General features: G+C 39.3%; 1 long non-coding RNA gene across 1 annotated transcript; it reads right to left on the bottom strand.

Annotated features, from left to right (window-relative positions):
• Positions 1 to 8,490: 8,490 nt before the first annotated feature.
• Positions 8,491 to 10,993, bottom strand: LOC143374496 (uncharacterized). The gene is made up of 3 exons (XR_013086671.1): positions 10,393 to 10,993; positions 9,114 to 9,296; positions 8,491 to 8,621 (listed from the first exon to the last, which is right to left on the bottom strand). It is a non-coding gene; the product is annotated as an uncharacterized LOC143374496 (long non-coding RNA).
• Between the last annotated feature and the right edge of the window lie 1,434 nt (positions 10,994 to 12,427).

Below are 12,427 nucleotides of genomic sequence, written 5' to 3'. Positions count from 1 at the left end.
TTTATATACTAAAATTAATATGTAAAAATGAATTAATTATTTCATTAAAAACGTTAACATTTTGACTTTAAATCGCCTCGGACACAAGTATATTGTGCTAGGTAATAGTTCACTGTAAAACTAATCTTCACGAGTTCATATTTTCAGAAGGAAAATACTAAATGAAAAGATTTATAAATTATATTTTGTACGAATGTTAGTTACTTTGATTTTTTTTTCATGTGGTTTTGTATGCAGTGTATTTTATTGTGTTATATTTTTGTAGATACATAAATATTAAATGAACTCACAAATTGTACGAATTCGTACGGATTTATATATTTTATTTTTTTTATTTATTTGTTTTTTTTATAGATAGAGTATATTTTTTATTCTGTTATATTCTTGTAATTCCATAAATATTAAAAAACTGATTTTTAAAAAAAAATAATTACAAATATTTATTTTCCATTTTAATTATATTTTTTGTGAAAATTCGAAAACCGGTTACTTCAAAAGTCGGTTTTTGTATAAACCCTAAGTGGTAGCGAATGCTTTTACGCGCGTGTGCTACAAATTTATGAATAATATTTATCGAATAATTACTGACGTGCCGGTCAGTATTTAATAGGGGAAAAATATTAATAGAATATTAATCATTGCAGAATTTTATTGAGACAAGTTTAAAAATTAACATAGAGTTTTCTAAGAATGAACTCGTAACTTAACATAAATATTGTCGTGTAGTAAAAGCTGGCCAAAAATATTTTAGTATATCTTACCATATAATAATTATTTTAGATTAATATACAAATTTGAATGATATCACCTGTAAATCATCATCATGCCTGCACTACTTAGGTATATCATTCAAAGAGATATTATCCTATTCACAATATGCTGTTTTGATAGCGTTCAATAATCAGTGAATAGTTAGGAAACTTGAAAAACATTGACAGTCTTGGTAAGTGCTCCAAAATACAGATTTTGTGCGCTCCTCTTGAACAGTTCTTTCTAATATTTCTGATAAGTAATATTCTTCAATTGTTCCCACGTCCAGTCGACGTGTACTCTTAAAACGAAGGGGCTGATGCCGATAAAATTTCTTCGCTGAGAATAGGTAGGCTTCATTTAACTGTGCTTCCAACTTCGAATTAATTACACGTCAATTAGGCATACAGCTGTAGAAAATCGAGGCTCGGCCATTAAGCCAAGTTCGTCGTGCAAAGTATGTTGCAACGCTCTCGGACGAGCTAATTTTCACTACCCATCCCATGCACCTTTCTCTCGTCCCTCCGCTCGAGTACGCTCGCAGCAGTTCCTGTATAGTTTTGAGCTGCCGGGGTCTCAAGGAAGTCGATGTTTCGTCGGGTCACCGACTTGTTCAACTAGCCCTCCCCATGTTTCGTCAAGACACAATCCCCTTGCACAGCGTTTTCATTGAACCGCGACAGCTTGGGCAACGAGAAAATGATTGATGCGTTCAGTAACTTGCAGTGAACGAGGAAACAAAGAATCATCCATACAAATTTTGCAATAGATAGTCATCAGCAGAAACTTAAGGATCTTATTCGGACTTACAATTGCCTATGGCACGTAAAAAGATATGACGCAGATTGATGGGATCATTAAAACACAGGAATACGATCCTTTAACTTTCTTGAACAGTGTAATCTTAAATTTATTAACCATGCTCGGAAGCGAGTGTTACGAAATATGAAATATGAAAAGCTAGTTTGTAGCATAATTTTTTATTCGTTTATAAAAACACCAGTTTCGCGTAAGACACATGGATTAGTGATTACGCTGAAAGTATAAAAGTTTTCAGAAGCATAGATTTTGTTCCAGTAGAAGGGACATAATAGAAAAGAGGAGGAGTCTCGGGTTTTTTAGACGCGTCGTTGTTGGCGTCGTTCGTTGTTAACACACGAAATCCAATTTTCTTTCTGCAGACAGTCGAGTCTCGCCGTCTCTAACTTTTCTTTTTCTCCCTATCGGTCTCTCCTGGAAGAAGGGTGTCTCCCTCAGTCGAATGCAATTCCAGGCTGTTAAACTTTCGTCATTGCGAGGGGACGAGCGCGTTAACCGTTTCGAAAGCGATCAGTTTCACGATTGATTCCAGCACGTGAAGTCGTTGCCATTTCTGCAGGGTTGTACGCTGGTGGAACTAAATTCCGTCGCTTGTGGATCATTTCAGACGAAATGGAGATTATCACGCCTGAACTGCTTTATTTTCACTGCTTATCGTTTCAAGGACGATCTTTAAATTTTATTTACTCAACTGTTCTCATCAAACCTCTTTCCATCTTCCTGCACGTGTCAGTGTAAATTAAATTTCAATATTTGAAGCTAAAAAGTTCGAGGATAATTACATCACAATGCTGATAATTTCATTTACAATTTGAAATATCACTTTCAAAAGCAATCCTCTTTCATTCTCCGAAGCAAATGTTTGTAGAATTGTGAATATCTTTTATCAATATGCATAATTCCAAATGCCTCGGAAACAAATAAAATACACATCGCATCGGTGTAGCAGCATGTTTGTTCTACCTTGACGCAAGCATCGCAATTTTTTAACCCACATTTCATACATGTTGAATTACACGATCATAGATGGGTGCATTCCCAATTGTTCAAACACATTCCCTGGTAACAGCGCAATATTTCACGCACGACTAAAACACGTAGGCTATGTATAATACTCGCCGCAGTGACGAAATAGTTTCACTCTAAATCCACATTCTCCCCTATACTAAGTATTATCTAATCAGGGCCTGATCTAGGGTGGTGCAAGCAGGGCAACTGCCCAGAGCGGCAAATTTGGGGGTGGTAAAATTGGAAGAAAGAGAAAATTAAAATCAATCGAATCCAATAAAAAAGTAAAACGTTTTGAAAAAGCGGTAGAAAAGTAGGTAATAGATGTTTGAATTTAGCATCAAACTTATAAATCCTTTAAATATATTAAGGATCTTTACAAAAGGCTTTTGTTACTCAACAAATACCTAGAAAAATTTCCCTCACAGTCAAAAATCATATTTTAAAATAGCTATTTATAATTACTCATAAAGGGCCGCGAAAATAAGTTTTATTCAGAGCGGCGGAAGAGCTAGATCGGGCCCTGTATACAGTAGGTCACAGCCATAATCGTCCACTCTTTAAAATTAATCCAAACGAGTTGGGTTTTTTTTGGAAGCTAGAATAAGGTCGAGAATCGCTGATTTTGGGAATTTCCGCGATTCTCGACCTTATTCTGCGATCTTTAAGCGTTTATTGCTCAGAGCAACGTTAACCGATTTGCATGAAATTTTAGACACGTATACAACTTACTTCAATCTACAAACAGGTTTTTTTTTAATTTTCATTACAGGCTCAGAAAAAGAAGCTGAAAAAACGACATTTTTTATTTTTTTTGCTATTCCGACCAAGTGCATTTCTTTTCAAAACAACGAATCACGTCACTTAGCAAACTAATCCTTCTAGCTTCTAAAAAAAACTCAAGTCGTTTGGATTAATTTTAAAAAAGTTATGCGATTTTAAAGAGTGTACGATTATAGCTGTGAGCCACTGTATGTATCGAACACACTAAAAGTCACTCATTGCTAGAAAGGCACTGTTAAATTGTCCCTCGTTTAATACACTTTTCAATTAAATTGCCCCGTTCCGAGCGAGGAATCGGCAAGCCTCGATACAAGTCGATAACATCGAGCAGGGAACAAGCACAAAACGAATTCGAGGTCATCGTCCGTTTATGATTGACGTTATAATCAACTTTTCCTTCCTCCCTGTCTATCTCCCTGTTCGTCCCGTTTCCATTCGTGCTGTCGTTGAGGTTCCTCCTCCTTTTATCTCCTGAGAAAATCACCCGTTCCATGAATCGTTGTTCACGCCGCCGTGCAACAGCGGCCCGAGGAGCGACAATTTCTATCCAGGTGCGACGTTTGCCATGTACGGGCCGACGGCGTTTCTGCTTTCGCACCGATACGACGCAATCCGGTGCCATACGATAATGGTAATTAATCAGGTTAATAGATGCTCTTGATTCCATGGCGCGTCGCCGGTTGGTACAAGTGCCTGCTATTAAGGCGATCAGTGAAATACGAAATCCAGGACAGGAAGCTGCGCGGACAAATGATCGCGGGCAACATTTCTATCGCAGAATCACTGCAACTTGCGATTCAAATCCGCCCTCGCGTTGCGTCCACTCTTCGAACGTAATGTTTTTTTTAATATTCTGCATCGCGATCAATGGTAGACAGGATCGTTTTAGGAGCTGTAACAAGTTCTACGGGAAGTCTGTGAAGTTGTCACCCCCAAGCGCGAATTTGTGTAAAATAGAAACAGTGTTTTTTGCCCACGATTTGTCCACGTGTGTCCATTCAAAATTTTCGTTTGTCTCCTCTTCAAATAAAAGTTGTGACCAAATTAAAAAAATTATTCCTGAAGACTATTGCTCATTTGTTTTAGATTCTTTGTAACTCTCTTTTGCAGGGTGGACAAACGAAAATTGTGGGTGGGCAATCATATCCCACTTAAAAATCAATGAAAAATATTCATGGGTGTGCTGATGAAAATTTTTTTAATTTGGTCATAAGTTTCTTTGAAGGGTTATACAAAATTTGCACTTGGTGGTGCTAATTTCACAGACCTTTCTACGGGTCTATATGCAAAAGAGAATAAATGTTGTTTGGGGAGACAGTTTTGTATTATTTTTAGCGATAGTGCATTTTTCTGGGGTTCTGTTTCTTCTGCAGATGCTATATTTTTTCAGTTATTCTTCTTTCCTTGTTACTTTTTGGATGGGTATCATCGTTTCATATGTCCCATCATGAAGTTAGTGACTCATAAATAATTGGATATTCGAGATCGATTCATGTGATTCTCAAACTTGGTTTTTGCAAATTCCAGAGGTATCTTTGTCATTCACTTTCTGAACGTGACACCTGTAAACCCCATCACCAGTGGCGGACTGGCCAGGGTGTCCGCTTGCGCGATGGCATCCCTTAAACATCAAACAATATGTTAAAAATGTTAATGACCCTTTAATAGCTTGAAAATATAATAGAAGTTCCAATATTATTTCTGTACGCAACTAAAATTTGCGTCGCATTACCATTTTAATAAAAAAAATTAATAAATTCATTATTCGAGGATACTTTATATGTAAGATTATAATAAATAACTCTGAAAAAAATAATTCTGATTCAGGCTGCGAGGCCAACACATACGTTATTTCTTATAAAAATTAAACGATGGCCTTATAATTATGGATGGCTCCTGGCAATCAATATTTTTAGACCCAGTCCGCCACTGCTCATCGCAGTATCTATGGTAAATATTTGATGAAACCAAACGATATTATTTCAGTCTGGTGCTTCTAATTAAGAACCAGTGTCCTGTAGATTCTGCAACAGATATTACAGCCAAGTAATTAGGAGCAAACATCTGAACAAGCTGTACGATTGAGTTCATGTTCGTTACCACTACTCGTACAACAGAATGTTTGTAACAGTGCAAATAATAACAGGATAGGTGTAATTAACATTAGAAAGTTCTTCGTTGAATAAGCAGTGGTATCCTGCGAGCATGCGCGCACAGAGCGACGATTTATATCAGGGAAAGTTGCGAGCTGGCATTTCCAGAAACGGTCTCTCATCAGAATGGCTGAATCCTTGAAATTAAACATCGGTTTCCCCGATGAAGAAAGAGTCCCATAATAAGGGACAATTCTAATATAATCGCGATGACATTTATCGTCGTGACTCGGTCCACAGTCGCCAGTTACACGTGGAACCTCGATTGTCCAAAGCTTTCCGCTGAACGTGGCTCGAATGCTGTTTGCTTTGCTCCTCCCTTTCAACCCACATGTATCCGTTTACAAAACGGCGTCCCTCTCAAGTACCCTCGAATTACCTCTGTATTTTCTGCCGCGCGATGACGATAGAACGATTCCCAGACTCGAGGTAGGTGCTTGCACCGCAACGGAGCACGTGTCAAAGAAGACGAACAATTTTTAATTACCGGCGCCAGCGAAACGAAATAGCTGTCCGCGGACTTTTACGCCGGGACAGCCGAAGCTTCATAGAGGTCCGTTCGCGGAATTACAGGCGTGTACCTTAAGGTACGGTTTCTACGTGCGAAAGCTGCGGACCCAATTAAAACCGCTTCTCTGCTCCGGGTCGCAGCTGTTGCAGCGGGAAAACTTTCTGAGTTCGGACAGAGAGAGGAAACGGGGGGACGTAGATGGAATGCGAATTCGCTCCGCTCTCCTCTCCTGACACTTTTCCTTCCACCAGCCGGAAGTGGAAATTTTCAATCGCCATCGCGTTTGTGCATGCATCGCTCGCTTGCATGTTCCATTGTGCCCCGGCAGATAATGCCGCGTCATTATCAGCAGTTCCGTTTGCGTTTTTCCAAAGATAATGGCCTGCGTGCTGGTATCGCCTGAACACTGTTGCAGATTAGTCGAGGACGTGGACATCAATCATGGTAGGAATATCCTTGTTATTATTATAACGTCTCTGTTACGCTAGCTACGCGCGATCAACACGCGGTGGATGGTTTGTAAATTGGTGCAGAAGAGAGGGTACAGTTGTAGGATAAGAAGCAGCAGTAATATTAAATGTAACCAGAGGGAAATTGGAGGATTAGGTAAGATTGGACAAGGCGCTACTGGATGTAGAATGTGCGTATAATAGCACGGCGTTTGAATGCAGAATAGGTTGAGAAAGCAACGCGTCCTCGAGGAAGGAAGTTGTAACGTGAGGGGGTGTGTATGAAAAGGAAAAGTACACAAGAGATATGGTAGAGTATTGGTAGAGTCATCCGAGGTGCCAGTACGTTTCAGGGTGTAGAAATAGGAGATATCGATGGCTTAGTGCACAAATATTGTATGTCCATTTTTAGTGTTTCCAGAAAAACTGATTTAAGGGGACTAGGCAGTCGAAAAATCGATTTTTTTATTGCATTTTCTGAAAGTACTATCTTTTCTCAATAAAATGCCGCTTGGTTTATAGTAAAATTTGCAAAATTGTAGATTTGGCAGCTAAAAACGTCAAGCGGCAACCTATAGCGTCGCCTTTGCCCAGAAACTTTAAATGCGTTTTTCTCGAATATTTTTTACTCTTCATTTTTTCCTGATTGCGAGCGATTGGAGGTTCAAATCGACTTGAAAAAAATTACAGGATGTGTAGAACATGTGTCATTTCGGCGCAAACCTCTGATATGGTCTGTAAAAATTCGAGACTTTCATAAAAAAAATTAAGAAGTCACCGGATTTTGGTAGCGCACCATCATTGTTTATGTGCTACCAATTTTATACAGCATGTAAAATAAACTATACTCGGATAAACAATTTTAATGAGCGTATAGAGTTTTGTTGGAGGTTTGCAGCATTCATGGCTGACAATAAATCAGAATGGGTCTTTTATCCAGGTTAGTTGATATTTTCATCTTTCACAAGCACGCTGCTCTGGAATACCATACTCGCGTCACTATTACTGCCCACATCCTTTGTGTGAGTCCATTCGATCGTTTTACATTGAAAAAAAAAAGACTTTGCTAACAATATAGACGTTTGTTATGAAAGGTTTTGTTGCACGTTTCATAGCTCGCGATAAATCAAAAGAGACCTTTTCATTAGCTTACAACTAGCTCCTGCTCAAGTATGTATGTAGTAGAAACTCCAGAGGTTTATTCAAAATAATTTGAAGGGTAGGGGCAAAAACAGGGAATGTCACAGCACAGAGAAAATTAAGTTTTAATACTTTAGTCCGCCAGTAAAGAAGCGAGGTTCAATGAATTTAATTTTCTTACATAATTTCCTTCTTAAATAATTTCTTGTTCTACCTTAGCGACAGAAGCTCTTAGCTTATGCTTAGGCAAAGAGTGGAGACATTCCGTATTTCGTTCCAGTGCAGAGTGAACATTTCCTGTTTTTTAACCAGTACCTACACCAAATATTTAAGTCCCAGTTGCCACCAACAAAATATGCTACAAATCGCAAAATCACGAAAACTGGACACTCCTCGTTTTCACCCTTTACCCTTCATTGATGACGCGCCAGGATAATGTGAAAGGGTCCAATGAGTGGGAGCTTGTCTTTCCGCGGAAGCAAGAAGGAAACGAGGGTTTTGAGACGAGATTTACACTCGAAAATATTAATCGACGTGCAATTCATCAGGCGCGGATCGTTCCGCCAATATTAGTGATGTTAACGTTGAATCACACGCAACGATGATCGGGTTCCACTTTACCGAAGCGTGGAGATGAACACGTACACTGTTCACTCATCGTCGCACCGATCCCTTTGTGAGCAGCACATTGTACGGCCTGGTGTTACGTGACGAAACGTCATATTGCAGGTTAATATTCCCTCGTGCTCTGTCCCTCTCCCCTGGCCCGTGTATTCCCTGTCTAATGTGACGATGATGGATGATCATTTTGTTCTGACAAGTTCGATCGAGTTTCGACTCGCGGCCGTAATCATGAGCGAAGTTAATTGAGCCATATCGGGCATCCTCGTCGGATCTAGTGCGCGACTTTAACGGGTCATTGTCGCGTTTAGCAGTGTGCGATCTACCGCGAACAGTGATTAAAGTTCACTCGTCTTTAATCAGTTCGGCTGAATCTCCAATCTTTCACTGAAATAATGCACGATAATTACTGTGGGGGCTAACATCATCGAACGAGGGCAATTTGCACGTTGCATTATTGAGGTGGAGTATGAAACGATACGCGAGTCGTTACTTGCAAATTATTGGGAATTTTTTTTGTTCCTGTTTATGGAAAATATTCGCCAGTACGTGCTCGAATGAAGATGATCATCCAAGATTAATTTTGGAACGGCAACTGTGAATTATTGCTTACGAAATCGATTATTTAATTGGGGCGTTGCAGTTTGACGTGTTTTGGTACTTTTCCCTCCCTCTTTGTCTGTACTCGAACGGAGTACAGTGTTCATTAGGTTAATTGTAGGAAGATAAAATACGCGGGCCTGCTAATGATTTGGCGATTCACGGGCGAATATTCTTGAAACGTTGCTGCTCGGTAATAATGTCTCGATTACTAGTTTGTCAGCCGGGCAGTAGAAATAGATTTCGCCTATTCGCTTGTTAATAATGGGAAATACTCACTTAGCGAGTCTGCTCGCCCCCCCAGCTTTTGTATTATTCATGAAATTACACGGTTCGTTATTGAAGTTGCCACGTTCGTTACACTGCAGTTCAGTTTGTTTCTTCAGTCCTCCAGTTATTATCATTCTCCTTCGCTTATTATCCGCTCGTGCCAAATTGCAATATATGCATTTCCTCTTTGTACTAGAAATATTACACGCTTCCCTAGTGGAAACGTGCAAGTAATATTGAGGCTGTTTCAACTGATTCTGTTTCATGCTCGACTATTTACAGGGTGACGCTAATGTCTAAATCGGCTTGCATTTGAAGATATCGCAGCTTCATCTTTACTAGCTTCGAGTGAATTAGAAAAAATTGTTTATAAAATTATAGCTTGGACTTAACATTAAAAAGAGACCGCTAATTGAAGATATATATTTTCACGCAATAAGTAGTACCTAGTTATTGAGTTGATAAGTTTTCACTTCCACTTTTGGCGAAAAATATTCTGTAATAAAAATATTAATATTTCTATTTTTATTTGATTTTTTACGCATTACAGGCGATAACTCAAAAACTGTAAAAATGGAGCTGCCACCCCTCTTGCTGCAAGGTCCTTAATTGTTTTTGGAGTGAAAATATTTGCGTTTCTGAAATTGCATTTTCTATACAGATGCAGTAAAGCTTTAAATGAAATCGCGCATGTACTTTTGCTTTTATATAAATCGATTCTTCTCATGATTCTATATATAAAGTATTAAGCACATCGGATAGTAAACCATCCACGAGATTCTTTGAATTTTACATAACTGCAGGAAGATCCCTTGAACCGAGGATTCCAATATCTGTGAACATAGTATTTATTACATTTATGGCAATATTTAATTCAACCGCCAGCAGAGAGAAATAATGAAAAGTACAGTATTATGTCAGAACATTAAGAACAGCCGAGCTTGCAATACTAACGTGCGAGCCTGCTATTGTTAAGACAGAAATACCTTGTAAAATATTCAGTTCCCGACATCATTACTTTATACTTTCATAAGCAGTGTAGTGCATTATTGCATCTGCAGTGAATTTTCTCTGCAAGTCCACCAATGTCCCTGACTTTCATTTATTGTTAGAAACGCTCTGCAGTTTATCGTAATTCATTGGATCACTAGTGTATACAATCATACGTACACAGTCGTACGTACGAGGATGTCACACACCACTGCGCCACGAGGGTGACATGAACTACTGACATTTGCTACGGACGAAGAAAAGGTTAACGCGAAAAGGTGCATCAAGCAGTATTTACCCGGTGCCGTGTCTCCATAATCGATACTTGAAATCTTGTTCAAGCATTCCTTCTTCCCACTGGCTGTTTCTATATTCCATGCACCAGTCTTCTGTCTAAACACACACAAGTGATTCGAAAGCTAGCTGCAATTGCACGAGCATACCCTCGTCGAAACTTTCGCTCTTCAAAAATCCAGAAATTCCGCTGAAATCGTAAGATCCCGAGCGGTAGTACCTCCAACTAATCGCGACGCTTTTTGATTTATGAAGCGGAAGGGATCCAGTGTTCATTAACCCTCAATCGCTGCCTTGTGTCAGTGAGAAATGGCTGTCTAGCCTGGGCTTTATTAAAATGCAGCGGCACCTTCGTATCAATTACTTTTTTTCTGGGGCGTGCACGGGATGTGGTTCATTCATATGCATCGGTGCAAAGATAAAGAGCGTGTAAGTTCACGCGACAACGAATGCTAGGTGGTCGGTGGCCTACGAAGGCCGTCTACTTACCTTTTGATTCTTTAGCAGGCAAACCGATTACGTGCTCGGCCAAACCGTGCATTTTCTCGTGTAATTTGCTTCGTGGATCCCTTACCCTGGCTGGCCTCCCTCTCTCTCTCTCTCTCTGTTTCTCGAAGCGATTCCACGGGAAGGGGAAGGTGAGCCCAAGAGGTCGTGTCGTTTAAAGGCTCTGCAACGAAGAGACGACCACTTGCTCGACCCGTAATGAAGTCACGCACGCCTTTAGAACGCGGATTTTCTTCCCCCTTTATGCGATCCTCAAGAATCTCGCTGGCGTCTCGTGTGTATTCTTTGTCCTAAGAACTGACGTGAGCTTTCATTGGGAGATCTTGGGAAGCATACTATTCATAGGTGTCTCTTCTAATTAAACATCGTTGAAAGAAATGAGTTTGTACGTCGCGTTGTGTATGAGTGTCGTGCAAAGTTTATTGATACGTGAGACATTCGGAAGAAGTATGAAATTTGAATAGGAATTCTACGTGCTGAGGATTTTACTTCTAAAGGTGAGGGTTGATACTAGTTGAATTTTAAAAACGAATTCAGTTTGGAACTCTTTTCTTTAACACTCGAACTACCAAACTAGTAAAAATGACTGGTTTTAAGTTTTCATTTAAAAATTACTGAAATTTATGACTGCATTTCTAAAGAATTAAATTTATCAATTTGTCTGCCCCTCTACCTTCTCTCACCCACCCAATTCAAAGTCACATATACATCTACTATACCTAGATATACCACATCCAGTTGCTTTGACATTTTTTCTGCCGTTAGATAGAACGTCGGATGGTGTATTTTGATATTGCAGAAATAATAAAATGTACATGTAAAAAGGTCTCTAACAGCATTTGCAAGGACTGTCTTCGCTAATAATAAATTTACCATTTTTAAGTATGAAGAAAGAGTATTTCTAAGTAGTATAAATATATATAATATTATACGCACGTTTTCTAACAATATAAAACTGAAAAAAATATGACTAAAGGTTTATTTTCCTTGCATAACGTATTTTTATAAATAACCAGCCACTTTGACTGGTCTGGTGGAAATCGGTATAGGTACATTAGTTGTCGGTTGTTCTAGTGTTAAAGAAATGTTATTGTCAAACACATTGTGTGATTGAATCGGTATTGAAAGTAGTGTATAAATTGTTTGAACCTTTGGAACACTGTGGTTCCTTCGCGGGACAATGAAATATAATCGAGTGTCTGCTGGACAAAGGTTCTGAAAAATCTGAAGAAGCGTGCGCTCGCCTGGGACCAGCGGAGAATTCAAAGTGTGCACGCCGGGAGGTAGGAGCTGTCTAGGTAGGACGATTAGATGCTCCCGGGGTCTGATAGATAGTATCTAGTCGATCCTCGAAGGAGTGGATGTACGCCACACCGTATTCGAGATCTTGAATCCTCTTCCGGCGACTTTCAGGGAATTAACTGAAGATTTCTCCGTTCGAGGAAATGTTCCGGGCTCCGGGTATAAAGTTGATTTTCAACGAGGAACTTTAGGAATTGATTTATAGCGTCTCTTATTGGACGCAACTTTTG

This window comes from Andrena cerasifolii, chromosome 11 (genome assembly GCF_050908995.1).
Source record: "Andrena cerasifolii isolate SP2316 chromosome 11, iyAndCera1_principal, whole genome shotgun sequence".
NCBI classification, from domain to species: Eukaryota; Metazoa; Arthropoda; class Insecta; order Hymenoptera; family Andrenidae; genus Andrena; species Andrena cerasifolii.
Note: the sequence above shows the minus strand (reverse complement) of the source record. Positions and strands in the feature narration are given on the sequence as shown.